This window comes from Lissotriton helveticus, chromosome 5_1 (assembly GCF_964261635.1).
Source record: "Lissotriton helveticus chromosome 5_1, aLisHel1.1, whole genome shotgun sequence".
Taxonomy (NCBI): Eukaryota; Metazoa; Chordata; class Amphibia; order Caudata; family Salamandridae; genus Lissotriton; species Lissotriton helveticus.
The window spans coordinates 596,070,342-596,097,048 of NC_136065.1; positions in this window are offsets into that span (position 1 = coordinate 596,070,342).

Here is a 26,707-nt window from a genome sequence, read left to right on the forward strand (position 1 = left end):
AGGTGAGAGGGTGTTAGCGCATTTATGGCAGCCTAACGGACCACACGTACACGTGGGGACAACACTGACATGGTCACATAGAATGAACGTTTGGTTTGCCAAAAGGTCTGCCCGCAGGTTATAGTGGGTGAGGAACTGGTGGTTCAAAGCGGAGGCGGAAGGGAGTTCCAGTTACTAATTGCATTGTCCGGAAAGGGGAGCCGTCGGCCAGTCCTTCTTGCAGGTGGGGGTTCCATGCTGTCGTTTTCCGCATGTGGTCAAGTGCCAGAGCCTACAGAGAGTTGTGGTTTCTTTGTGAGATAGTGTAAAGGGGCAGGACGAGGGGATGAGTGGACGGAGGGGCCCGGTGCTGGGCAGGAGGCCGTGAGGCCATTGGACTATGTGAGGATGTGCAGGAAGAGGGGGAGAGGCGGACAGGGGGGGTGGGGGGGCAGCAGAGTAGCGGTGTTGGTGTTGCTTCAGGTATGCCCACGGCGGGGAGCGCCGAGTATGACGGGCCCACCGGGAATATCGGGATGGAACATGTCAGTTACTATCATGACATATTTTACTCGATCTCTTCTCCGTTTAACAGAAGGGTATGGCTATTGATTTCGTATTCTCCTTTTGTCCTCGTCAGAGTAAGGCTGCTTGGGCACACCAGGATTCGAGTCTATGACAACAGGGGTAGGAGGGCTCCTTCAGCAGAAGGCTTATACAGTAACACTAGAGCAGTAATAGCATTCATGCAATGACCGCAGTTGACAGGTACCAAAATCGAGTGGGGTGATGAGGGTTCGAGGGAGCGGGGCCTGAGGACGTGGTCACATATGGCTTCTTTTTTCTTACAACACAAGCCCATTATTACTACTTTTGATTACTGTTAGACAGGTTTTGTGCCAGTTTCAATGTATTCTTGAACATCGGCGGAGGCCGAGCTGGCCGTAACAGGGGTTAAAGCTGAAAGTTGCACATGACTCAAGGAAGATCAAAAATGCCGCTTAAAAGGCAGGTCAATAACGGGGCAAGCCTTGCTGGTTCATGGATTGTACATTAACAAGTATTGTCACAGCCAATAGGCCTCACCTTTGGGACCTTGCAGTTGTTTAGCTATGCAACGCATTCTCCTGGGTGCGGTGCACAGTCAGCTGGCTCAGAAAAAGGGAAGCCTGGGGTGGGGGGACAGGGTAGTAGAAAGGGGCACATATCAGGTGGGTGGGTGGCTGGAAAGGTGTCACTGGGAAAGCATTGATGAATGGGGGGGACAAGCGCGTTGATGTGGATCAACCAGTGAGGAGAGAAGGTGAGGGGCAGGGGTCGGTACTGAGGTGTTGGAAAGGTGTTCAAGGCATTGTCCTGGAAGGTTGGATCTCACGTGTGCGGATTGGGCGATTTAGTTTTGTTGCATTGGGCTTTTTCCTGGCGGACAGGCTCTGGGACGGTGACACACGATCTGGAGGACTTCTTTCTGGTGGGACGGCCAGGTTCGACGGACTGCCAGCGGCAGCTGGTCAGTTGTACGGGCCTCGTGTTTGCATGGAGGGTGCCCCTGGCGCCAGAGAAGACGTACGGTCCCAGGCGATGCTGTCCTGGCTTGGTATATAGCTCGACTCCGGGGCAGGGAAGCACGCCTGCCATGGGAGGAGAGGGCATCAAGGTTGGCATGGGGGGCGACAGTGCCCAGGGGATGTACGAGGTCGTATGCGCTGTGTGTACCATTCATTTCTGTTGGCAGTGGGGGTTTTTTCCTGGCAGACAGGCGCTGGCGGTGACGCACTATCTGGTTGACTTCCTTCTGGTGGGACGGCCGGGTTCGACAGACTGCCGGCGGCAGCTGGTCTGTTTAAAGGGCCTCGTGGGTTGCCTGGGGGTGCCCATGGCACCAGAGAAGGGTACGGTCCCAGACGGTGCTGTCCTTGCGTGGTATAGAGCTTGATTCAGGGCCATGGAAGCTCGCCTGCCGGAGGACGGGGGGGGCTGCAATGTTGGCATGGTGGGCGAAAGCACGGCCCATGGGATGTTCGCTTTCATGTGCGATGTGGGAGACATTCAGTTCTTTTGCAGTAGGCTTTTTCCGGGCGGACCGGCTCTGGGTTTGACCGCACTATCTGGATGACTTCTTTCTGGTGGGACGGCCGGGTTGCGACGGACTGCCAGCGGAGCTGGACGGTTTACGGGCCTTGTGGTTTACCTGGGGGTGCCCTGGGCGCCAGAGAGGATGCACGGTCCCAGTTCGGTGCGGTCATAACTTGGGAGAGCTTGACTCCGTGGCATGGAAGCACGCCTGCCGGAAGACAAGAGGATGGCAGCGGCGTCGTTTGGGTCTGACGCTGTCCGGTTTGACGCTGCCGCATCATTGACTACGGTTGTCGGCGGGGCAAAAGGGGGAGCTGTTGGGACATGTGTTCTTGGGGCATTTTCCATGGTGCCTATGACTTGACAGAGGAGGAGTTGCGGCGGTAGAGAGCAGAGAGGCAGGTGACCGGTGGCTTCAGCAGGAGCAGGTAGTGCGGTTCGGGTTGAATTGATGGACGGGGTTTTGTGTTGGGGGGTGACGATTCACCGTCGGCGGGGGTCTGAAGGACGGTGCTGTTGGACAGGGGGCAGGGGTTTTGGTGAGGAGGAGGTGACAGAGTGTATGCGGCAGGGGGGTTGGGGGGTCCTGCGGCACGCCCTATGGTGTATGGGTGAGGACCTGATGGCGTTACAGTGGCATTCGTTCGTAGTGGGGCGGCAATGAAGGCTGCGCGTCAGGGTAGGGAAGGCCTTGGGCCCTGGAGGTCGGTCTGTGAGCGGGCGTCTGTCAGGCAGCGGGGGGAGGGGAGTGACGCTAGGACAGGAAAGAAACATTTCCCGCCTCCCTCGGGTGTGTCTTTTCAGGGGCGGGGCCAACTGCGGAGGCGCCGGAGAGCTATTTGGTGGACACTCCTTTATAAAGCAAGCAGAAAGGGGGACTGGGTCAAGCGCCGGACTCGGAAGTTGGCATTGGAGGGCAGGTTGTTCATGGTCAGTGGTAAGGAAGAGGGGCCGGCGCGGGCATGCTTCATTGCCGGCTTGGTGTGGGGGGGAAAAGGGGAGACTGTGCCGGACGTGGCCTTGGTAACATGCAAAGGGTTAGCGTTGGTTAAACACGTAAGGAGGGTCCTGTTGCGAGTCGGCGCAGGTAGGCGGGGGTCTTGACAAGTGGTCGGATTTTAGGTCACCGGCGGGTTTGGAGGGGGGTTGAGAGGCCAGCGGCCATAGTTAGGCCCGGAGGTTACTTATTGGAAACTGAAGGCTTTTGAGGAGAAAGAGGGGTGTGAAAGGATGGAGCGCCCGGAGATTAGGCCCGGGGCGGTGGTTTTCAGGGAGGAGGGGTACACCTGGCAGTACGGAATGGAGTTGTATGTGGTACACTTGCAGGAGGCTTTGGATCGGTCCATTGGTGGGTGCAGATACACGAAAGTGCAGGAGTCCTGTGGGGGGGTCGAAAGCCGTTAGCACGTCTTTCGAGTGGCGGTTCTTCCTAATATATGGGGGAAGTGCAGGAGATATGTTTTGGATATCGGGGGGTAGGTCAAGCACAATGAAGTATTTAGCCAGGTGGAGAGGAAAATTGACGTTGTTGCTAATTGTTTACTGCTTGTGGATTGGGGGAACCAGTTTAGGGGAGGGGGTGGGGGTTGTCAGGAAATTACATATTTAGTGAGGCCTAGTTTTGTACGGCGCAGGCCAAGGGTTTTCATTGTTAAGGTGCACCTGCTTCCAATAAAGCGGCCTTTATCACACCAAAATTCTGAGTCTCTGGTCGGTGCTTTGCTCCCCCTCCTCCCCCAATGGGCCCCAATAGGGCTTTGGGGGGGGCGGCCGACCAGCGGGAGGCCTGTCACCCCCGGGAGGTTTTGGGGCCGGGGAAGGGGGGGTAGAGCCAGCACCGTACGTGGGCTGGTTTTGGGCTGCTCTGGTAGCCTTGGGCTGAGGTTGGGATATTTGGGCCGCTTGGGCTGGTTGCCTTTAAAACCGGCCATTTTGGGTAATAGGCCACCATTTCGATGACCTGGGCACAGCAGCCGGGCGGGGTGGTGGCGGATAAAATGTTTTCCCTCCCTCCCTCCCTGGGTTTTATCCTGTTTCAAGGGGGGTTTCGAGTTTTTAACCTGGGGAAGCATGGGTGGGTTGATTTCCATTTTTCAGGATGGAGTAAGGTTTTTTGGGGATTGGGTGGGGTTTTTTGGAAGGGGTTTTCTTGGGGGCAGGTGCATTGGGATCTGTTTGATGGTTGGGGGGTTGTGGTGTCGCTGGAGCAGGTGCGGATGTGTTTCTGCCTGTGGGGGCGGTTCTTCCTATATGGGGGAAGTGCAGGAGATATGTTTTGGATATCGGGGGGTAGGTCAAGCACAATAAAGTATTTAGCCAGGTGGAGAGGAAAATTGACGTTGTTGCTAATTGTTTACTGCTTGTGGATTGGGGGAACCAGTTTAGGGGAGGGGGTGGGGGTTGTCAGGAAATTACATATTTAGTGAGGCCTAGTATTGTACGGCGCAGGCCAAGGGTTTTCATTGTTAAGGTGCACCTGCTTCCAATAAAGCGGCCTTTATCCCACCAAAATTCTGAGTCTCTGGTCGGTGCTTTGCTCCCCCCCTCCCCCAATGGGCCCCAAAGTTAACTCGGCGCTGCATAATTCGCAGACTTTAACAAAAAAAGTTTCTACTTGAAACGGATCAAAAATTATTAAACTACCACATTGCACGAGTAAGTACATTGGCACAAAAGGAACTTTACAACAGTGGTCACCAGCTGCTTTAATTAGCCGCTGAACAAGAAGACAGGTGTCACCCAGTGAGTGTAAACAACCACACTAGTTCGAAAGGGAAATACGTGTGTCTGTATCAGGAAACAAGAACCTTAAAATGTCAGTTTAACTCAAGCAGGACGGTTACCAGGATTGCTTCTTCCTCAATATTTTTTTATGTCACTATTAATGCAAATGCATATTCTCATCACAGAAATTATTTCAAAAGTGTAGTTAGTTCAAGCTTGAATAAAATCACAAACCTCCCTTTTTAAGGTAACATGTCATAAATCCTAAAGTACATTCTAGTTAAACAGCTTTATCTAAAGATGTAAATAAACTATTTTTCCACAGAGCTGTTCTTAATGGACAGAGGTGTGTCTAATTTGTGTTTCTCTGCCGCATGCATCAGTCTGCTTCAGCTTTATAATTCAAGTGACTTTTAGAATATTGAATATATGCATATTTTACGTTTGAACCTAAGCCTTCCTTTAAGGTGATTTTGGCTATAACGGTTCACATTAATGTTGTTTATGAAGCACGTAATCTATAATTCGACGGCTTCTAGGCACTCTCTTTTATTTTCGAGTAACCTTAGGAAGGTACTACCACCACTGCACACATCCACTGCTGCTCATTGTTTGGGAACTATTATTACTGTATTTCACCAGACACGTAAAGGAGTTTACCAAACAGGAGAACTTGGGGAAAATCAGAAAGGAGCTATACAAATAGTGAAAAGAAAGCTTCCAAAGTAGAATAGCTCATCACTACATGGGTTCAAGCAACCCATTATCAATATAACAAGTGTATTAGAAAAAGACTGCTTATTGCAATGCATCATTTAGTCCATGGAATCTCTGTGACGTTTACAGGCCCATGACTTCAGAAAACACTTCCTCCGAATTTAGACTGGAATTCCTGAGCTTACAACTCTGCTCTTCTCATTGTACACGTTTTTCATGGCAGGTAAAATCGCTCGGAGGTTTGAGCACCTGGTGTAAATGATGCATATAACTTGGAGTCATGGTAGGGCTCTCTCGGTTTCTTATCCTCGCAGTGACGATTAATAAGCCCCATTGCTGTGCTAAGGGACAATTCTGTGTCTTATCAGTACAGTTCGAATGATCAATGACATCATCAATGTGACCCTTCATAATAACAACGAGGAGGCAGAGATCACACGCTGAAGATCCCAGCAGATGCTGTCAGATTCGGTGCACGAGGATTGGTTGGTACGTTTTACAACAGCTTATCATATATATCCACACAATTCGTCATATAATTAATGAAGATTATACAAGCTTTACTTTCATTGCATAGATGGAAGTCAATCGCCGCCCTCCTTTGAAAAGATTTCAGTAGTTTTCCATCTAGGACTTTGGTCCTGATAGACGTCAATCCCAAGCCCCGCCCCCTGCATACATTATGCTTATGAAGTTAGCGGAATGTGTCTAACTAATTACTTACACTTACGCATTTACGTTCATGTTCTCATTATGCAGTTATTCACTTATGCGTGTGATATTGTTTGCAGTGTTCTTAGCTTAGCATGTGTGCCACCATTTTGGATTATTCTCTTTACGTGCGAAGTGTACTTGCTCATTCCCCCTCCCGTAGGAATAGGAGTAATTCCTCGTGTCAGCATATATGCATTTCTTGGTTTACTGTAACTGAAACTCCTGCTAGCGAAACTCCTTATCAGGCCGTTCTCATGCGCTGGGGATGTAGCGGCCTGGCTCTGTGTCCTTGGGAGATGATAACAAGTGTTGCTATTGCAGGTGCAGATGCCTCTTGTATGAGGCCATTGTCCACACCTCTGGTGGACCAGTACTTTTCCATTATGGGCGTGTTTTACTCTGTTTTCTCGTAATATAATGTATCACCATGATGATGTGAGTTAGTCCTTCTCGGCACACTCTTAGGGGTGAGGTCGATATAGGGCCCTCTCATATGGGAGTTTGTGGCCTAATAAACTTGTATTGTTTATTCTTCTCCACTGTCCGGCTGACTTATTTTGGGTAACTATAGGAGAGTGAGGTAAGTCACTCAGGTGGATTTGGGCCACGCTTATCAGATGGCGCCCGAACAGGGACTCCGCGATTAGGATCTTTCTCACCCGTAAGTGGGTAGCAGAAGGCCAGAGACCCCCTGGTCGGCACGGTGGGTCCGGGTACCCACTTTGATGCCGAGCTTGGTTCTCGCAGCGCTGCCCCACCCTGCTGATTGGAGGAGGTCTTGGTCCGTGATCCTACGCCGGAGTCCGGAAGGCGGAACCTTGGAGCTGACCGTGTTGGTCCAGCCAGCCGGAAGTGGAGAACGGTAGAAGTCGGGACCGCGCACGGAAGGTAAGTGGTCCGACTGGTGATTGAGGGGCCGGAGTGCTCCGTGAGACCGGTGTGTCTCTGGTGATTGGAGGAGCCGGTGTGCTTCTGGGGCTAGTGTGCTCCGGGAAACTCAGGGCGTGGATAACGCTCTGACAGACTTGATGGAGATTGGGGAACGAGGGTTTGTGAAAAATCCGACTGGATAGTACTGCGGGTTGGTGAGTGGCTTGCTGCGCGAGGATTTTGGGCTCGCCCGAACACCTAATGTGGTGATTTACGGGAGAGCGCCGGGTCCCGCGTGGTGTGGCACCTGCCGATTTGTAGTGCTGCCCGGGAAACGGATTGGTTTCCCAGTCTCGGAACAGCGAGTGTAGGCTGTTCAGTCTGCGGTAGTGTCCAGGTTTCCCAGGACTTGGTCGACGGGCCTTGTCCCATTTGGTAACACGTGTTTTAGTACGGACTATGTTTGATTAATATATGCATATGATATTGTGAATTTTTCCCTGTGTTATTGTGTGTTGTAGGATTACAAAATGCCGTGCTTTAGTAAATTGCGGTGTTTCGGGTGTTGTGATGAGGTTTCAGATGTGAGATTGGCTAAGAGCCAACCTGCCCCTCAGGAAGGTTCTCCAAATTTCGACATGTACGTCAAACACGGCTTGCCTCCTATTTTGTTTTCCTCTTTATGGCATAAGTATACAATGGATAATGTGGATTTGCAGTGGCCCCTATTGGGTTCTTTCGATGCAGAAAAATTAGACTATTTACAAGACAAGTTATTTGCTAGACGCAGCCGCCAGAGTATGTTTGATTCTTTGCGAATGTGGCAGAAGGAGGTACGGGAACGGCAGATAAGGGAAGAGAAGGTTGCTCAGAAAAGATCGGCTCAGACTATGGCGCAAAAGGCGAGAGAACACACTAAGAAAGAGAATGAACTGCGGATTGAGCGCGCAGATAGGCGTTTTCGGTTGTTGGAAAATAAGTGCTATGTGGTAAAGGAAGAGGACGTAGACGAGATGGAAGATATTTTGAGCGCTCGACCTCCTCCCCCATATGCACCACAGTCACTGTACCCCGTGCTTGGGGATTTCGCCCCACAGGCGGTGGTTTCAGTTCCCCAAGTCGGTGCCCCTCCCTTGTCCGGTACACCTGCTTCCTCTGCAGGGGGACTTACTTCCCCTTCTACCACGGCACCCTTGCTCCCTTTCTCGGCGGCGAGCCCTGCGTCTGCTGCGCTATCCCCGGTGCTCTCTGCTGGCCCTGCTATCCCCACTGTTTCTGCCAGCGCCACCCCTCAGAGCGCGTTGCGAACACCTGCTAGAGGAGCGGAGGGAGGTCTACTCCATCAGGTACGAAAGTTACTCACACGCGCTACTGTACCCCTAGACGAGAAAACAATGGTAGCTAATCAAGCTTGTCAATGGGCCAGGAATAACATTTATTCATTAGAAGATATTTGGTCTACTATGAAGGATTTTGAGCCTTTAATGCAGCAGCACGCTTTGTGGCACATGTCAACGACCCTGATAACGTTATGGGAGCAGGGGTATGGCGGTGAGGCACCGGCGATTCTTCGCGATATTAAGGCTCATGCTTACAGGGCTAATACTGGTGCGGGGGAAGTGCTCCGTAGTCTGAGGTATTTGTTGGAATACAGGAATGAGCTAACGGTAACAGGTGAGACTCACTTCCCGGGGATACATCCAATGCGTGAGGTACACCCTATATTTCACCCTGAGGTATCTGAAATAATAGACCCGACCACCTTGGCAGTAACGAGACCACGTGTAGATGCTCATTTCCAAGAACAATGGGTGTATACGCCCTGGAAAAGGAGCGAGGTATTAGCTCTGAAGGCGCAGTTACCCGACTCTAGAAAGAACCCAACGGCTTATTACAAGGAATTAACAGAGGCAGCATCCTCAACGGTAATGACGTTAGCAGATATTGAACTGTTTTTCGGATTATTGGTCCCCGTGGATGTGTGGAGACAGGTGAAGGGTTCGGAACATAGAGAGGAGTTAGGCGGGACTTGGGCAGAATTTACTGATTGGGATAAGGAACGTAAGCCAGGCGAAAAACCGAAACCTGAGATACTAGCATTACCCGGGCGCATAATTAAATATATGCATTCACTCATTCCTCCTAAAAAGGTAGATTGGGATAAGTTAACAGCTTGCAAACAGAAAAAGGATGAGGCAGTTTCAGATTTCTTTACTCGCTTTGAGGACACGTTTATGGATTTTAGCGGGCAGGATATCTCTCAAGATGGCGGGTTGCGTCTCTTTGTCAATAGATTTGTTACGAATCTACTGCCAGAAATATCAGCCCGACTGCAAGCGTCTGAAAGTACATGGACAACATCTACCCCCTCAGGCATCTTAAGCATGGCCCAGTATTATGAGCATAGAGAGAATGAGAATAAAGACAGGCAGGAAAAGAAGGCGAAAGATTTGAAAACGCAAGTAGCGAAGGGCAGAGGACGGGGAGCCCCGCCCGCGTCAGGTGGTCGAGGAAGTAGTTTCGGGAGGGGAGAGAGAAGAGAGCGTTTGGGACCCAACCAGTGCGCTAACTGCAAACAGGAAGGGCACTGGTGGAAGGATTGTCCACTACTGCGGTCCCAGGCTGGACCTGGTAGGGGACGAGGTCGGGGAGAAGCGCCTAGAGACAATAGGCAGTCTGAGGAGGGTAGGAGGCCTGGAGGAAATTATTTTGACGGAGGAAGGGATAGGCAGCATGTTGAAGGAAGGGATAGACAGTTTTACAACGATGCGTACGCCGAGGATGATTTCACTGGATTTTCTTATAACTAGGACAGCGTAGGGCAGAGTGAGGGACCTGTTTCTGTGGATGTTGATCAACGTGGGCCTTATGTAACGGCAGACTTGTCGGGATCTCATCAGAAATTTTTATTGGATACAGGCGCTACGAAAAGTTCTGTAGCACGTTCTCAGGTTCCAGGGGCAGCTCTGTCTGGCAAGACTAATGTTTCAGTGGGGTTTTCTGGTACCCCGGTGATTAGCCCCATCTCTAAGCCATTGACACTTACGATTGGCCCCTTTACTGTTGACTCCCCTTTTCTTTTGACTTCGAATTGTGGTGAGAATTTGCTGGGTTTGGATCTGTTAAAAAGATTGCATGCTACAATTTACTGCTCTCCGGATGGTGTGTACCTTACAATGGGTCCTTCGGTCGCGCATGCGCAGCAATGTTTTTCAAAGGATGAACCCCTCCCAGTTGAATTCAGGGATGTCCCTCCGAGCTTGTGGGCCTGTAGCGATACTGATGTGGGTAAGATGGACATTGCACCGGTGTCCATAAATGTTAAGGTGGGAGCGAAGCTGCCTCGCATACCTCAATATAAGATTTCTAGAGATGGAGAGAGGGCTCTGTTGCAGATTATACAGGATTTGATCGGATCAGGGGTGGTTGAGGAGACAGACTCTAACATTTGTAATAGCCCGATACTCCCGATACTGAAAAGGTCCTCAGGTGCCGAGGGTGAGAATACACCTGATGTCTATCGTTTTGTGATTGATTTACGCCATGTTAATAAAGTGGTTGAGCCTCAGTACCCAGTGGTTTCTGACATTACTACCATTTTGACTATGATACCTCCGTCAGCAAAATATTTTTCAGTATTGGACCTTAAGAATGCGTTCTTCAGTATACCCGTACACCCAGATAGCAGGTACCTCTTCAGATTCTCATTGGCCGGACGCAGTTTTAGATTTACGAGAATTCCTCAAGGTTATACAGAAAGCCCCAGTATTTATAGTCAAGCATTAAAAGCACAGTTAGATGATTTGGAGCTCCCACAGGGCAATGTCTTGTTGCAATATGTGGACGATATTCTCATCGCCTCCGACAATGAGGAGGGATGCCGAGAGTCGACAGTTAAATTGTTATACCATTTGGCTCAGAAGGGACACAAGGTGTCTCTCCCTAAATTCCAATATTGTCGACAGGAGGTTACTTATCTCGGTCACCTCCTATCGAAGGACGGGAGAAGGCTGACACCAGAACGCATCAGGGCAATAACTAACAGGGCAGTACCTAACACGCAGCGAGAGGTGCGCGCATTCTTGGGAATAACATCGTACTGTCGTCAGTGGATACCTAATTATGCTTTACTAACGAAACCCCTGCTGTATCTGACCACGAAAGAAGTGTGTGAGCCCCTACCTTGGACACCTGCATGCCAGGAAGCGTTTGAGTTGTTGAAAACTGCTTTATGTTCTGCACCCGTTTTGGGAACACCCAATTACCAGAAGCCTTTTGTACTCTATGTGCACGAGGCGGAAGGTTGCGCGTTGTCTGTCTTAACACAAGATTTTGGAGGGAAGCAGAGACCATGTGCTTACTTCTCTGCAATGCTCGACAATGTGGCAAGAGCGCTTCCGAGCTGTCTAAGGGCTACAGCGGCTGCTGCAGTTTCGATAAGACAGTCGGCAGGGCTCGTACTGGGTTCAGCTCTTACGGTAATGGTACCACATGCAGTGGACATTTTACTAAACAGAACACAGACGCAGCATTTAACTAGCGCTCGTCTGACAGGATATGAGATGACATTATTTGCCCCACATGTGACGATAAAAAGATGTGCTACCCTGAACCCAGCAACACTGTTGCCCCTCCCTTCGGATGAGGAAACTGGTGAAGTACATGACTGCCTGTTCCGAACGGAGGAGGAAACAAAAGGGAGAGTAGATTTGACGGACAAACCCCTAGATAACCCTGACGGAGAGTTGTACGTTGATGGGTCCTGTTTTAAACTAACGGACGGCACCACAACAGCAGCATATGCAGTGACAACATTACACACAGTGGTGGAGACTTCTAGAGTCCCGTATAACTCAGCTCAGGCCGCAGAGATAATAGCGTTGATGCGTGCATGTGAACTGAGTGAAGGATTGGATGTGAACATTTATACTGACAGCCAATACGCCTTTGGCGTAGCTCATAGTTATGGAAGACTGTGGGCAGAGAGGGGATTTTTAACATCACACGGACAGCGCATCCAACACGGCCCATTGATATTGCGCTTGCTGACGGCTCTAACGCTTCCCAGAAGGTTGGCAGTCATAAAGTGTAGCGCACACAAAGCAGTGGTTGATGATGTGGGGCAAGGAAATGCGTTTGCAGATCAGACGGCCAAAGAAACTGCCAGGAACAGACTCCCGCGAATGTTTGTGGCTGGACCGGCTAGATCTGTACCAGACATTAATATGTTTTCAGATACTGTACAGAGTGTGCGAAACATACAGGAGAAAGTGACTGAGGAGGAGCTGAGGGAATGGAAGAATGGAAAGGGACAGCTGGATTCGGATGAGTGTTGGACGGATGTGACTGACAAAAGACGATGGTTGCTCCCAAATGCATATGTCCTTCCAGTGGTGACGATGGCCCACGGACCAGCTCACATAAGCGCTAAAGGAATATGTAAATTATTAGACCCCGTATGGAGTAATAAGAACATTTCCAGGGTGGCCACACGCATGGTACAACAGTGCATGATTTGTCTAAGACACAATCCTGGGAAGGGAACACCTGTCCCTGTGGGTAACTTTGCACCTCCAACATACCCCTTTGAGGTAATACAAATGGATTACATTGAAATGGAAAGAGTGAATAATCTTAAATATGTACTTGTGGTGGTGTGCGCATTCAGTAGATGGGTGGAAGCCTTTCCAACAAAAGACTGTACAGCCATGTCGACAGCTAAAATGTTGATCAAGGAATACTTCAGCAGGTTCGGATTACCTAGGGTGATCTGGAGTGATAACGGTACCTCCTTCAATGCAGAACTGATGAAAAATATATGTAAGGGATTGCAAATCTCTCAAAAATTCCACGCAGCCTTACACCCACAGGCGGCGGGTTTAGTTGAAAGATTTAATGGTACATTGAAACTGAAAATGGCCAAGATACAGGAAAGTACTGGGTTGCGTTGGCCAGACGCTCTTCCCCTTGCTCTACTCTCCACACGAGTTACAGTAAATTCCAAGACGGGTGTTTCTCCCCATGAAGTTGTATTCGGCAGGCCAGCAAATGTGTGGGGAGTTCCTAGACCTAAATGTTTCTCAGAGATAGAATATCCTATGTTGACAGACTACTTGTATGCCTTGACTAAAGATCTTCATTCTGTTCACCAGCAGGTAGCAGACACACTGAAACCGCTGCCTGAGGGGCCCGGTCACGGCATCAACCCAGGGGACTGGGTTGTCGTCAAGAAGTACCAGCGGAAGTCCTGTTTGGAGCCCAGGTGGTCTGAGCCGAGGTTGGTGCTGCTCACCACCCGCACCGCACTTCGAGTGGACGGACGTAAGGCGTGGACGCATGCCTCTCATGTGAAAAAGGTTCCACTGCCTTTACCCTATGATGCCTGGGTAAGAGGTGGCATTGCAGATCACGAAACAGAATCGTTGCCTAAGTATCTCCCTTTCTCTGATGCTGTGTTGATTGGGGAGGAGCACGACGACAAAGCACGAAAGCCAGCCCTGAGTACGAGTAGCAAGGCTTCCATCGGTCACGGTGCTCCGGTGACCGAAGCCACCTCCTGTCCGATTGATCCACCAATTCTGTTTTCAGATCACGAAGTGCGAGGGAGCACTCGCTATAACTTGCGGCCCAGGAAAGAGAGGCAAACGAATTGAGCACTGGAAGAAGGGCTGAGATAGGGGCAGGAGTGGACTGAAGTCGATAGGTTAGTGTAGCAATAGGGATGGACTGCTGAAAGGAGCCCTGGTGCACTTCTGAAGACATTGTTGGATGGAACATTAGAGTCAAACGTGGGCCCAAGTTTAGTGCTCCTGAGTCATTACAGTTGTGTGACTCCGTCGAGGGAATAGGGTTCGCGAAGCTGAAAGCCTGCCTATGAGGCTTTAACGGACATAGGGAGAACAGCCCATCGAAGGGTGAAGAACCCCTCTGGCCGGTTTTGGAGTGTCTGAACTTTTAGTAGTGTCCTTAGTTTTCGGAACTTTTAGGATATCCCTTGCCCCGTTCTTTAGCAGAAATGTACCCTTTTGGTCGTCCAATACCCGATGAGGAACAGCCTTTTGCTGCTCCCCGCAGGCCGGAACAAGATTCACCATGGCGTGCTCTATCACGAAAAAGTAAAATTGTGGTTATTGTGGTGCTCATTATTGTCTTCCTGATCATGCTTGGAATACTGTTTTTCCTAGACAAAGCTTACCCAGTCCACAAGATGGTTCCTACCCCTTCTCCCTTACCAGAGCATAATATGATTACTGTTGATTATGGTGAACAATGTATGAGAAAAGGTTACCGTGATAATGTCTTCATAAAAACGTTACATCATGCACACGCGGTATACAATGTGACAGATTGTTGGGTATGTGGGTTGCTTCCTTCTGCAGCGTATAAGAAGGACAGGTTACTGGCACTGCAACTGACCCCTGTGAATAGCTGCGTGGGCTGGTACACTTTAATTGGTAGGGTAAAGTTTTTTCAGCAGCCGGACTCTCTTACACCACGACTCCCTGACAGTAGGTCTACATTGACGATGCGCGTTCGCCCTTTGCCTCCCTCATCCCTTGGACGGTTATTTACTGATGGACGTTTTGATCAAACATTCCTAAAGACTTGCTCGAACAAGTTGGACAAGTTTCTGGTACCTAATGATACTGATAAAGTACGAGAGAGTTTTCTACAGTTAAACTCCTCTCTAGCATACCGACACCCTCCCACTACGAACAGTAGTGGTCATTCTTTAGTGCCCCTAGCAGTGGTGGGACCCTCACCTTATTTCTGTATACAGGGTAGAGGTCCGATAAAGGTGGGTGATAGTGTTTGTAATGTGACCACCTCGATTAGGTTGACCCTTAGCCCTTCGCTTGTCACTCCCCCTAATGTCTACTTTGTGTGCGGTGATAACGGGTACCTGTGGTTGCCTGAGGGTTGGGGTGGGACATGCTACCTGGCGTATTTACTTCCTCCTGTTTATGTAGCACCTTCAGATTATCACAAGACACATAGGAGGTTTGACGCGGGGCAAGAACAGCGAAAAAGGAGGGATCTTCAAGTTGATGACGTCGATCAGACAGACACCGCTGGGCAGCAGTTTAATGACTTTTCTAAAGGTCTGTTGCCATTCTGGGGCCCTATTTTTAATAGTAGATCCATTAGACGCCTTTCACGGGTTATGGAAAAGGTAGTGAACACTGAAGCTGATATCGCAGCTAACATGTCACTAGAGATGCAGGCTATGAGATTATTTACGATTCAGAATAGAATGGTTCTTGACGTCATCCTGGCAGATAGGGGTGGAGCTTGCCGCGTCATCGGGACGTCTTGTTGCGTATATATTCCTGACTCCGCCCCGACTGTTAACTTGGCTGTGCAGAAACTTCATAGGTTGGCTGCTGAACTCCATCAAGATAATGGTACCTGGTCCTTACAGACATGGTTGTGGGGTCTTTTCTCTTCCTGGGGTTGGAAAATATTCATGGTCATTATAGGTGTTGTAGGTTTTCTACTGTCATGCTGCCTCTGCGTTTATTGCCTTCCTCCCTGTTGCTCCATGTGTGCCAGCAATTTGAAGAAGTCTACGAAACGATTGAAACAATACCCTGCTGTTGAGCTTACTGATGCGAATTGGCTAATACTGATTCATGATGATGTTATGGTTTAAGTTCCCCTGCCCATAGATTTTGCTGTAAAGGCCCTCCTTTTGGTTAATAAATGGAAACAAACGTGTTAGCCACAGTCCGCTAAAAGGAGGGTCTGATAGACGTCAATCCCAAGCCCCGCCCCCTGCATACATTATGCTTATGAAGTTAGCGGAATGTGTCTAACTAATTACTTACACTTACGCATTTACGTTCATGTTCTCATTATGCAGTTATTCACTTATGCGTGTGATATTGTTTGCAGTGTTCTTAGCTTAGCATGTGTGCCACCATTTTGGATTATTCTCTTTACGTGCGAAGTGTACTTGCTCATTCCCCCTCCCGTAGGAATAGGAGTAATTCCTCGTGTCAGCATATATGCATTTCTTGGTTTACTGTAACTGAAACTCCTGCTAGCGAAACTCCTTATCAGGCCGTTCTCATGCGCTGGGGATGTAGCGGCCTGGCTCTGTGTCCTTGGGAGATGATAACAAGTGTTGCTATTGCAGGTGCAGATGCCTCTTGTATGAGGCCATTGTCCACACCTCTGGTGGACCAGTACTTTTCCATTATGGGCGTGTTTTACTCTGTTTTCTCGTAATATAATGTATCACCATGATGATGTGAGTTAGTCCTTCTCGGCACACTCTTAGGGGTGAGGTCGATATAGGGCCCTCTCATATGGGAGTTTGTGGCCTAATAAACTTGTATTGTTTATTCTTCTCCACTGTCCGGCTGACTTATTTTGGGTAACTATAGGAGAGTGAGGTAAGTCACTCAGGTGGATTTGGGCCACGCTTATCAGTCCACAAATCATATTTTAAGCACCCTGACTCTTGAATGCAAAGGCTCAATAACCTTTCCTTATTAGCCTAGAAAAGGCCCCACTTGAGGTTGTCCTGAGAGAAAGGATTTATCCACTCCTGGACCCATGCAGACCTCACAACCAACAAGTGCAAAGCCTCCGGGGGACCTGAGAATTGACAGCTGGGCCCTGCGCACGGCGCAGCTGTGTGGTCTTAAGCCTCAGGGTGGGGCATCAGGTGTGGGCAGGGGTGGGCTGACTAAATTGTCATGCGCAGTCAGTGTAAACTGTACGTGCGGGGGCGGTGGGCAGTGACCAAAATTTAAATTGCGAGCCTGTGCCTGCCACCAAAGCTGCAAGACAAGTCCCAGGTGAGTCGGTGAGAGAGTGAGATGACGCGACAACTGGTAGTAGTACTACTAGTCCAGACACTCACGATACATTGTGTTGAGTTCAGTGGTCGAAGTGGGCGGAATCCGCAGGGCACGGCGTGCCTCTACTTCTTTAATTTAATGCGATCCATGACTCCCCTACTTTTTTATTTAAAAAATGCTTCCCAGGACGCCATAAATAGCCAAGGCCCATATATAAGGTTCGGCGTTCATGGCCCTTGGTGACGGGCGGGCAGGAAAGGAAAACGGGCTCGAATGGAGAGAAAAAAAGGTTAAAAACACAACAAATAAATAGCTAAATAAAGCAAGACATAGTGGTCGCAAAGTGGCCAGATTGGTTTTATTCACAGTCACACACTTTAGCGTCACTTTAAAAAGTTTACCAGTGAAGCGATACTATCGTTTTCTCATCTTTCTTTGAACAGCATTGTTTTCCTTAGTTCGGCAAGTGCAGCAATCCTGAAGGGACTGGAATACCAAGTTAATGTGTTGAGTGGAATACGTTTAATGTGTTCATTATCCGCTGTTTTCCTTATTTTAGTTTATCTGCGTCCAGGGATGTGGACTTTATAAACCAAACTGCTTAAGGTTTGTAAGGATATAAGCAATGGACATTGAAACTGTTCACTTCTAGGCCCTGTAGTCATTTCCTTAACTTTTCAAGCAAAAACACTCATTTATTTCTGAATAATGAGTGTAAAAGCGTTAAGGAAACCAAGTTGCTCCTGCTTACATTTCACATGCTTTACTTAATCTTGCGTTTCCTATGAGTGTTTGCTTTTTCCAGGATGTTGTTACTTTTTTTTTTCCAGGCAGCATATTACTCTTGTCTCGTGCATTATTTGAATTGAGTTGCATCCAGGTGTTTATAGCACGGCACAATTTTGTTGTAGCTGAAAGCAGCGCAACTTTCTCTCAGTGGAGCAGTCTGGTGTTCAATGGGGGAGCGGATGTGGGACTATGGCCACAACCGGCGATTATGGCCCTGGCGAACCAGGTTTAGCCTTCATGACCAGCCCAGCAGACCACTCTTTTGAGGGAGCACATTCCCGTGCTAGACCTTAAAAGGCCCGCTAGACCTTAGAAGCCCTGGTGTCATAGCACCAGCAGGTCGACCCTAGTGCTGACAAGTGTGCGTTAACTTTGAAGGCCTGTCCCACGCAATCCATACTGAAGTTCACCTTCACTCTTGCGGGCAGGCCTACGAAACAGCACACCCTAGAGCAACAGTGACACTGTCACTGAGGTCACAGGACACTTGAAACCAGTCCGCCTCACCCATTGATACCTCCATTGGCCTTGTTACAGCAGTAGTAGTGCAAATCACCAGGGATCGGCAATGCATGATTTGCACACACACCAAACTAAGTTTGCAAACGTCACTGTCTCTCTGCTTCATGCACGAGCACTTTTAACATGTGCTGCTTGCTTTGGGGGCACTGGAATTATACAGCTATGGGGGACAAAATTATGCCACAGTGTTTACTTAATTATGCAGCAAAACAATGGCTGCAGTGTAATGCAGTATAGTTTCTGATACTTTATTATTTTGACTTTTTACACATGCTAACTGTCTTTGCAAAGATTTGGCCTCATTAGTACCAGTGTAACATACAAATGAAGCAGTGAGAAAGGTGACCAGTCAACCTTTGCAGGGGGCCCTCCACTTTGCAGTAACACAAGTCACAATTTTTAGTAACCTTTGATCCGTTTGAGCTACAAACAATTTATTAGTTCTAATCGTCAAATTATGCAGCAGATGATGTATTATGTGACAAATATAGCAGAGCCATAATTATGTGGAATACATTTGCACAGTAGGATATCTCGCCATCCATGTTTGAACTGCTCTTGGGGAAAAGGGAAAGAGAAGTTCTGATGACAGAAACTGCATGGCTCGGTGACAGATAGTTTGTGATTCCAGTTTTGAGTGTATGTGGGGCATTCTGTTATTGGAAATGTATCCCACTTTGTGAATGTATTTTAATGTCAATAACTCATATTAAGCCTTTAAAAACATGTGCATCCATTGGTTGGATTAAATAATGTAATAAGCTGTAACTGATCAGTGAAATGCTAAACAAATACTAGAAATTGGGATGTCCTACTTTTTCTGGCCACACCTCTGACTCCGCCAACTGATCCAATCCTCGGGTTATTCCTGCCCTCTGATTCTCCGCCCACAGGTCCCCTAGTTTTTTCCCCCACTTCGACCACTGGTTGATTTCAGTTATGTTCTGTCTTCAATTCTCTGCAGTGGGGGCTGCTTTTATTCAGGGACCTGGGCCCCGGATTTGCTTGCATGCTATTTGCGAGACTCTAGCCACCATGAGCCATACACCCATCATAAAATAAGCCTTACTTTTGCGAAATTTTGCAGATGTCATCTTGCAGCCCTGCAAGGGTATTTGATTTATTGGTGCTTCTTTATTGGAGGGTCCCGGTTCTCCAGATGGGGTATGGCACATGAAAAACTTGACAGGCTTTTTCAACAGCCATTCTCTATTACAGCCTGCTGGGAACTATGAATGTGAACAAACGTCAAGACCCAAATGTCTTCAACCCCATGCTTCGTCTGGAGGAGTGGTGTTCTGTTAATATGGCAATTTAACTTATTCATTGTCCTGAAAATACCCAATTGTGCTTCGCATCCACACATTCAGAGTAAATTGTGCATGCCCCTCTTTCTTTTTTCTGCAACATTTGTATGTATATTAGGCAATACTTCAGTGATTATTTTTCTTCAGCAGTGATGTAACATAAGTCCCTGCAGTGTGGGGGTGCAGAGCTCCAGGGGCCCCTCTAAGCAAAAGTGGTAGGTGTTGGGGAAGGGGCCCCCTCCATGTACTTTGCAGGGGGGCCCCCTCAAGTTTTGTTACGCCACTGCTACTTTCCGTTCTTCTTCTTTCGAGACGGACCGCAGAGGGTCGTCTCTCTTGCAGCTAGCTTGCTGTCTCTTCAGCCGCCATGCATACACACGACGAGGGCACCTGAGAATGAGCATTTTATATTCGAAGTTACCGAGGCCAATAACATCCCATCCCCTTTTATTGTTCTGATACAGCATCGAACACTGAATAACATTCTAGAACCTTACCAACGTTCCAAACGCTTTAAAAGTACAGAAATGCATCCGTCTTCCTTCTTTTATTGGTGCTCACGATCAGATAAGTACTCTGAGTGCAACCTGGAAAATGGATTTCTGCTTTGTGGAATGATTAATTGATTAGTAGTCACAGGAAGTGTTTAGCGGGGAAGAGTTTGTTTGAAAAGCTGCAAGAAATTGTAGGATCGGTTCTTCAACAAATGAATACAGCGGCGTAGCTTCAGGGGGAGTGTTGTGGGTGTTACACCCCCTAATAAATGTATTTTCAGATGAATAGTTGGGTACAGGTGCTTTCAGTGCAAGGGAAAATGCACCTGCACTTTGGGAACAACATGTGACATTTTACATATATTATTGGATTGTCAGAAGGTTTTAGATATACAAATAGAGATTTTACGCCCGATTTTTTTAAAGTATGATATTAAAAACAGGGTTCAAGCAGTAAACCTTTTAACAGAAATTAATACTTTAGACATAGCTTGTGCCATGGTGAAGTTTATCCAAAAAGTTAAAGAATTTCTTAAACGTGATTAGATCTGAAATGTTTATTTTATTGTTTTACGTGGCCACTCACCTACGGCAGACCCAGGATCACCTCTCCTTCAGGAAACTACTCAAGACCTGGCTGTTCGAGCAGTAGCGACCCCCCCCGCCTCAGCGCCTTGAGACCCTTACGGGTGAGTAGCGCGCTATACAAATTCTGTGATTGATTGATTGATATGTTATATGAAATGTTGAAAGGAAATCCGAGTGTATTATATGAATTTTTATGATGTTTAAATTAAGAACCATGATTTTAGAAGTTGTATTAATGTAGTTTTTAAAAACGTTTGAGGACCATTGGACTAAATAAACTTGCATTGAATTGATTGAATTGCTTTCAGTGGGTACAGAGAAGTGTCTGTTGGATTGAGTTAGCTGTATTTTGAGACATTATTAGAATGTTGCTGAGCGATGGATTGAGTTATCCTGCCAGTTTCTAGTAGCAATGTGATTAACAATGGAGGAGCAGTCAATCGATAATCTGGATGGGTGTAGGAGCATCAGCATTATCTGTAGCGGTGGGCGTAACTCGCGTAATTCCTGCCTGCTGTAATCATGCGAAATGACCCACGAATTCTGTGAGATTACGCTTAATTATGTGAGATACATCTCGCGCAGGTCACGTCAGAAAGATGACGTTGGGGACTAGAGCCGGCCTTTGCTAAAATAGCGCCCTGTGCATTTTGACGGAGAGAAATTTAGTGCCCTTTCGGATAGTAGTGAAATAAATGAGGCATCAGGGGGTCTCTTTTGTGTTCACTGGTCAGTATCTGGATGAGCAGGGACTGGCCCCTGAACACAAGCATCTCGACCACCCCCAGATCACCTAAATTGCTGCTAGCTTAGCTGCCTCACATAGATGTGGATTTGTTGATGTGTGCCAGCAAGGGTCAAGGGGCAAATGCAGGGCAAGGAAGGGGGCAATGGGGTATTAACAAAATCACCAGCCATATGATAATTAGGGACTAACGCCACTTTAAACTGGCAAATCAGAAAGAAACAAACAGGCAGGGATCAGGATGGGGCAAGGTCAGAAGGGCGCTGCTGTTGGCATAACCTTAATGCAGACAGGCACCCTGACCCCAGCTCGCTCATGGGAAAGTTCGGCTCTATCAGTTATGCTGTTTGCTTTAACCGCATGCGTGCGGGCGGAATTCCGCTCGTACGCTGACTTTTTTAAAAGCGCACTTTACGTGACGAGCTGGGCTCGTCATGAGCGTGCGAGGAGGCTACCTCATGACGAGCCCAGCTCGTCATCAGCGTCGAAGGGGTTAATAAACAGCATGAACAGCATTTCATGCTGCATAAGGGTGCAGACATTTTGTGCTTTAATGTCTGCACCTGCCTAGCCATACCCTTGTGTTTCCTGCTCTCTAAGCCCCAAACTACCTAATCCACCCCATTCTGTGCCACCAGTCACACTTTTTTTGTATTTTTTCACTTTTTCATTACATTCCTTCTCCCGTATGTGTTTATTTTACTTTTTTTCCCCAATAGTTAGTCTATATTTTGTACCCAAGCCACCCAACCATTTTCTATGGCAGAGGCAGGCAGCACTGCTGCGTGCCGCGCACCCTGTGGCAACGATGGAATGAGCGGGTGATGCCCCGCCACATGTTTAGTGAGGCGGAGAGGGCAGCGCTAGTTTTATATGCTCAGCACCACCTCCTCCTCATGCTATTACATTTTCCCCAGTGGAGGTCACCCCTGGGTAGTTAGAATTAGTATTGTGTTTCAATAGGAAATGCCTTATTTGTGTTGCTAATAACTTTGGTGCATTTGACTAATCTCCACAAAACTTAACAAAAATATATACTTTTTGACTAGTTTGTGCATGGGAAGTTTCACCATTATTTTTCTATAGGAACTTTAGGCACAGCTACATCCTACACCACTGAAGAGACTTACACCAAATTAGGTAGAATGCTGGATCTTGTTTCAGAAAGAGTGATTTTTGTGATTTTGGGGTAATTCATTCAGTAGTTTTAGAGCAATTAGTGCTCAAGATTTTGCATGTTTCATGCTGCGGAGGATTCCATGGAGCTGGCAGATCTCCTGTAGAGATCTGTTTGGCTGCCACTACATCAACCAGGAAGTGGTGGCAGCCACCTTAGGACTCAGGACTGAGTCCTGAATCTTTAAAAAACGCATAATAAGAAATAGGGAGTAGGGTAGGCATACCCTGACTTCCCCAGGGCTTGATGGTGGGATCCCAGAGGGACCCAGCCTGAGGCCAAATAATTCCTCAGGTTCCCTCATCTCCCGGGGCAGCCATTTTGATAAACAGAAGGGGGCATGCCCCCTCCTTCCCAGGCCTAATAAGGCCCCAGGGAGCCCATATCCCGGGTCCAAAAACCTTTGAAAAGAGAGGGCGCGACCCCTATCCCTATGCCTAAAAATGCTCGGGGACATATCCACTGGGGACAAGTAACTAATGATGGAAGGGGGAACGTGGCCCCCCACTTCTTGAGCCTACGTAGGCACCAGAGACCCTATCCCCCAGGGCTAAAATGTGCATAAAGGGAGGGGGCTGTGCAGCCCACCTCCAAGAGCCTTAAAAAGGCTGCAGGGACCCCATCCCCTGGGGCAGGCTCGGTGACCGCACCCTGGGGAGCTCACCGCTGGACACAGTAGTTTCCCTGCACGCACTAGCGCAGACAGGGATACATATGTTTTCTCCCTTCTGATAGGAGCATTTTAAAATCTCCCATCAAATGGGAGCAAACACTAAGTGCTAGATATACGTTGCTTTTTTGAGCTCACAAATGGCCAAATTCTCAGAATTGGTCTGTTTGCGATTGCAAAAAGGCCTTTTTGGATGTGCAAAACCCAATTTTGTGATACGGTAACCCATTTCCAAATCGCAAAATGGGTTGAGATTTAGGTATAAGGAAAGGGCGAGTTAAGAGTATTACTTCCTAATCGCAAATCTCAGTGGTAGGTGTGAATGTTTTGCTACCGAAATGCAGTCTCAAACCATCCACATTTTTCTTATTACTACAGGTAGGTAGGCGGCAAACCACTGTCTCCTCTTAAAAAATGAAAAGAAGACTTTTTATTTTTGTTTTTGAAATGCATCCCATTTTCCTCTAAGGAAAACGGGATGCATTTAAAAAAAAATATATATATTGCTTTATTTAAAAGCAATCACAGCCATGGTGGTCTGCTGAACCCAGCAGGCCACCATTCCTTTGATTTGAGCAATTCCCAGTGGGTTGCAAAGTGCTACCTACCTCATAAATATTAATTAGAGAGGTCTATTTGTGACCAACTGGGAATCGCAAAACGTGAAAAACACATTAAATTTGACACCTAGAAATCCTGTTCCAACACTTTCTATGTTGAGTAAAATACATTCTAGTTTATAAAACATTATTATTCTTTTCTGCAGTCTTCTAAGTTTGATAGAGAACATAGTCTTCATTTTTAGTTTACAGTACTTATTTTCGACTTACTGCACGATACTTTCAACTTGGAATAAAGATTTATCAACATGTAGGAAATACAGCTTTAGCAGCCTTCCAACATAGACAAAACCCTCCAGCAGTAGCAGCTTATTAAAGAAGCATGGGTAGAGAAAAGTAATTGAGGACTTGCTCCCCTAAACACAGCTTTTGTCTAAACAGAAAACAAACGTCTTACCAGCCATGGAACTGCAGCCACGGCCTGTGGAGGGAGTTTCGGTGGGGCGGAGAGGCGGGGCGGGGGAGGGGCAGGGCGGGGGGTGCTAAAAACTGGAGTATGGATAATTGAAGGTAAGTAAACAATTTAATTAATAAAACGAATTTCGTAGCGCACCCCGGCATCGCATAATGCAATGCAGGGTGCGCTACGAAATTCGTTTTATTTATTAAATTGTTTACTTACCTTCAATTATCCATACTCCAGTTTTTAGCACCCCCCACCCTGCCCCTCCCCCGCCCCGCCTCTCCGCCCCACCGAAACTCCCTCCACAGGCCGTGGCTGTGGAACTGGTTTCGAAAGGTAGGTCTCTCCATCAATGTTCCTCATAGGAGTTGAAGAAGCCTGTAGAGGCCTGAGAAATAGCTGTGCGGACTACAACCCTCATGAACATGAGTTACTGTAACAAACAAACCGAGTTGCTACTGTACTCCGAATAAGCTCCAGTTAGTGCATCGACCTGTGCTCTGAGGGTCCAGTATCACCCTCAGGTCTCCCAACCCTTCTTAAGCTGGTGAAGCAGGGGGTTCATGACACCACTGTCCTGGATGAAGACCATGCCCTCTGGCCAACCCCCTGCTGCGCAAAGCCTTTGATCGTGCACAGCATGGGGTTGGCTGCCTGCAAGGGGATGAAAGCTGGGTGGGGGGGTTGGCTTTACTTATGGTAACAAAATATTACTTTATGTTAAAAAAAAAACTAGAAATTTACTGAACGAAACAAAGGTTATAGTAAGGTTATGGTTAGGTGACATTTTTAGTTAAAACTTCACTTTTTAAACTCTACAAACCACAGAAATTCACCAGTTATAGTCATCTTAAGTAATGATAACGCATGCCATAAGGTAGCTATAACTTACGCCCTTGCCCTGCTAAGTACCCCACATATTGCTGGCAGGAACAGGCCTAGGTGGAACGCATTCTTTGCTCTGCGTTCGGTCTCAGAGGCACCATGGACCTGCAAGTCCCCGAGAACATTTGGCAGCCAGCGAATACTGAATTACCGTTATCCAACTGATGCCCCCAAGAGAAGGGGGTTTGGGACCAAATAATAAACTAATAAAACTAAGTAAAATAACTATTGGCAGACAAGTGCGTGCTCGTGTAAGTGGAGAAAGCAAACCATCGGGTCACCAGACTTGTTTTCTAGTTTTAAATTTACACAACCAGTTAGTGTGAACATTTGTAGGGCAAGTATCCCAATACTCATTCACTCTTAGCATTGTCACCTAAACTGGCCTTCAGAATAACTTGGAGGGGGTATCGAGTGGCATAGAGAGCAGTGGCATAGATTGAAATTTAATAGATAGAGTGATGTAGAATCCATAAGTCGAATGGTGTAGATTGAGTGGTAAGGTTCAAAAGGGCCTGCGCACAAGTCTCCCTTTTAGTTACACATTTAAAGTTTACATTTTTTTCTAAACAGTGGCCGTTACATGCCTTGTACATACATGATAACATAGTTGGAAACTCTTCTGCTTGCAGCATATTTCTTAGTAAGCATTTTCTCATGTAGTTCATATGCTCTGTCCAAGGCTAAGGAACACTCTAAGCGATGCCCTTGTATTTGATTGTCCAGTTGGAGACAGCACTGAGTCCCAAGACAAACAATCACATCAGCATTGCACCTCTGACACAGTGTGATTAAAACAGTGCTTTTATTATATAAACCGCCTCTTAGTCAAACCCGGCAGAGGAGCACTTCAGATTATCCTGACATGCTGTGCCTGAGATGCAGCACTGTTGATTCTAATCTCTAACCTGCACAGGACGGTTGGCCTACTGATGCATCACTCACAGGAATGGGGGTTGGGTTTTCCCAAGGGATCTGGCAGAGGGTACTCCCACTATGCTCTTGATAGTGTATGTAGTATTAGGTAGCAGTATATGTAAAGTTGGTAACTAAGGCTGAGTAACGGTTGGGGAAAGCAGAAAGTCAATAATGCTTTTGCCCACACTACTATCAAATGTACAAAATACCTCGACTGGTCTGTCCCAAAATAAACTGCTGAAACCTAGATCATATTTAAAAATAAGCTTAATGAGTTTCTCACCGTATTCTGAATGTAAAAAATGGGTGCCATCGTCATTTGTGAGCGCAGCCATACCACAGATATTGTTAGATGGCAATTTGCAGGGTTGGATATTAAAATCGCCCCATACCAGTATTTTCTTCTCCATTCCCCTTAGTAATTAGAGATTCCAGATCAATATCAAGTTGGCCTAGAGAAGCCAGTACATCTGAGTTACAAGGATTATTGTAGAAATTGACTAAAATCTATTGGGAGGATGCTGAGAGCTCGACAGAGACAATTTGATAAAAGGTATTCGGAAACTTTATATTTATAATAGAGGATGATAGTTTGACACATAAATACAAAGACCACCCTTGGGTCTACCATATCTTGATGGAATGGCTGGAGAGTTGAGTGTTTTAAAACCATTCTGATGTGTTGGTTCAATGACCCATG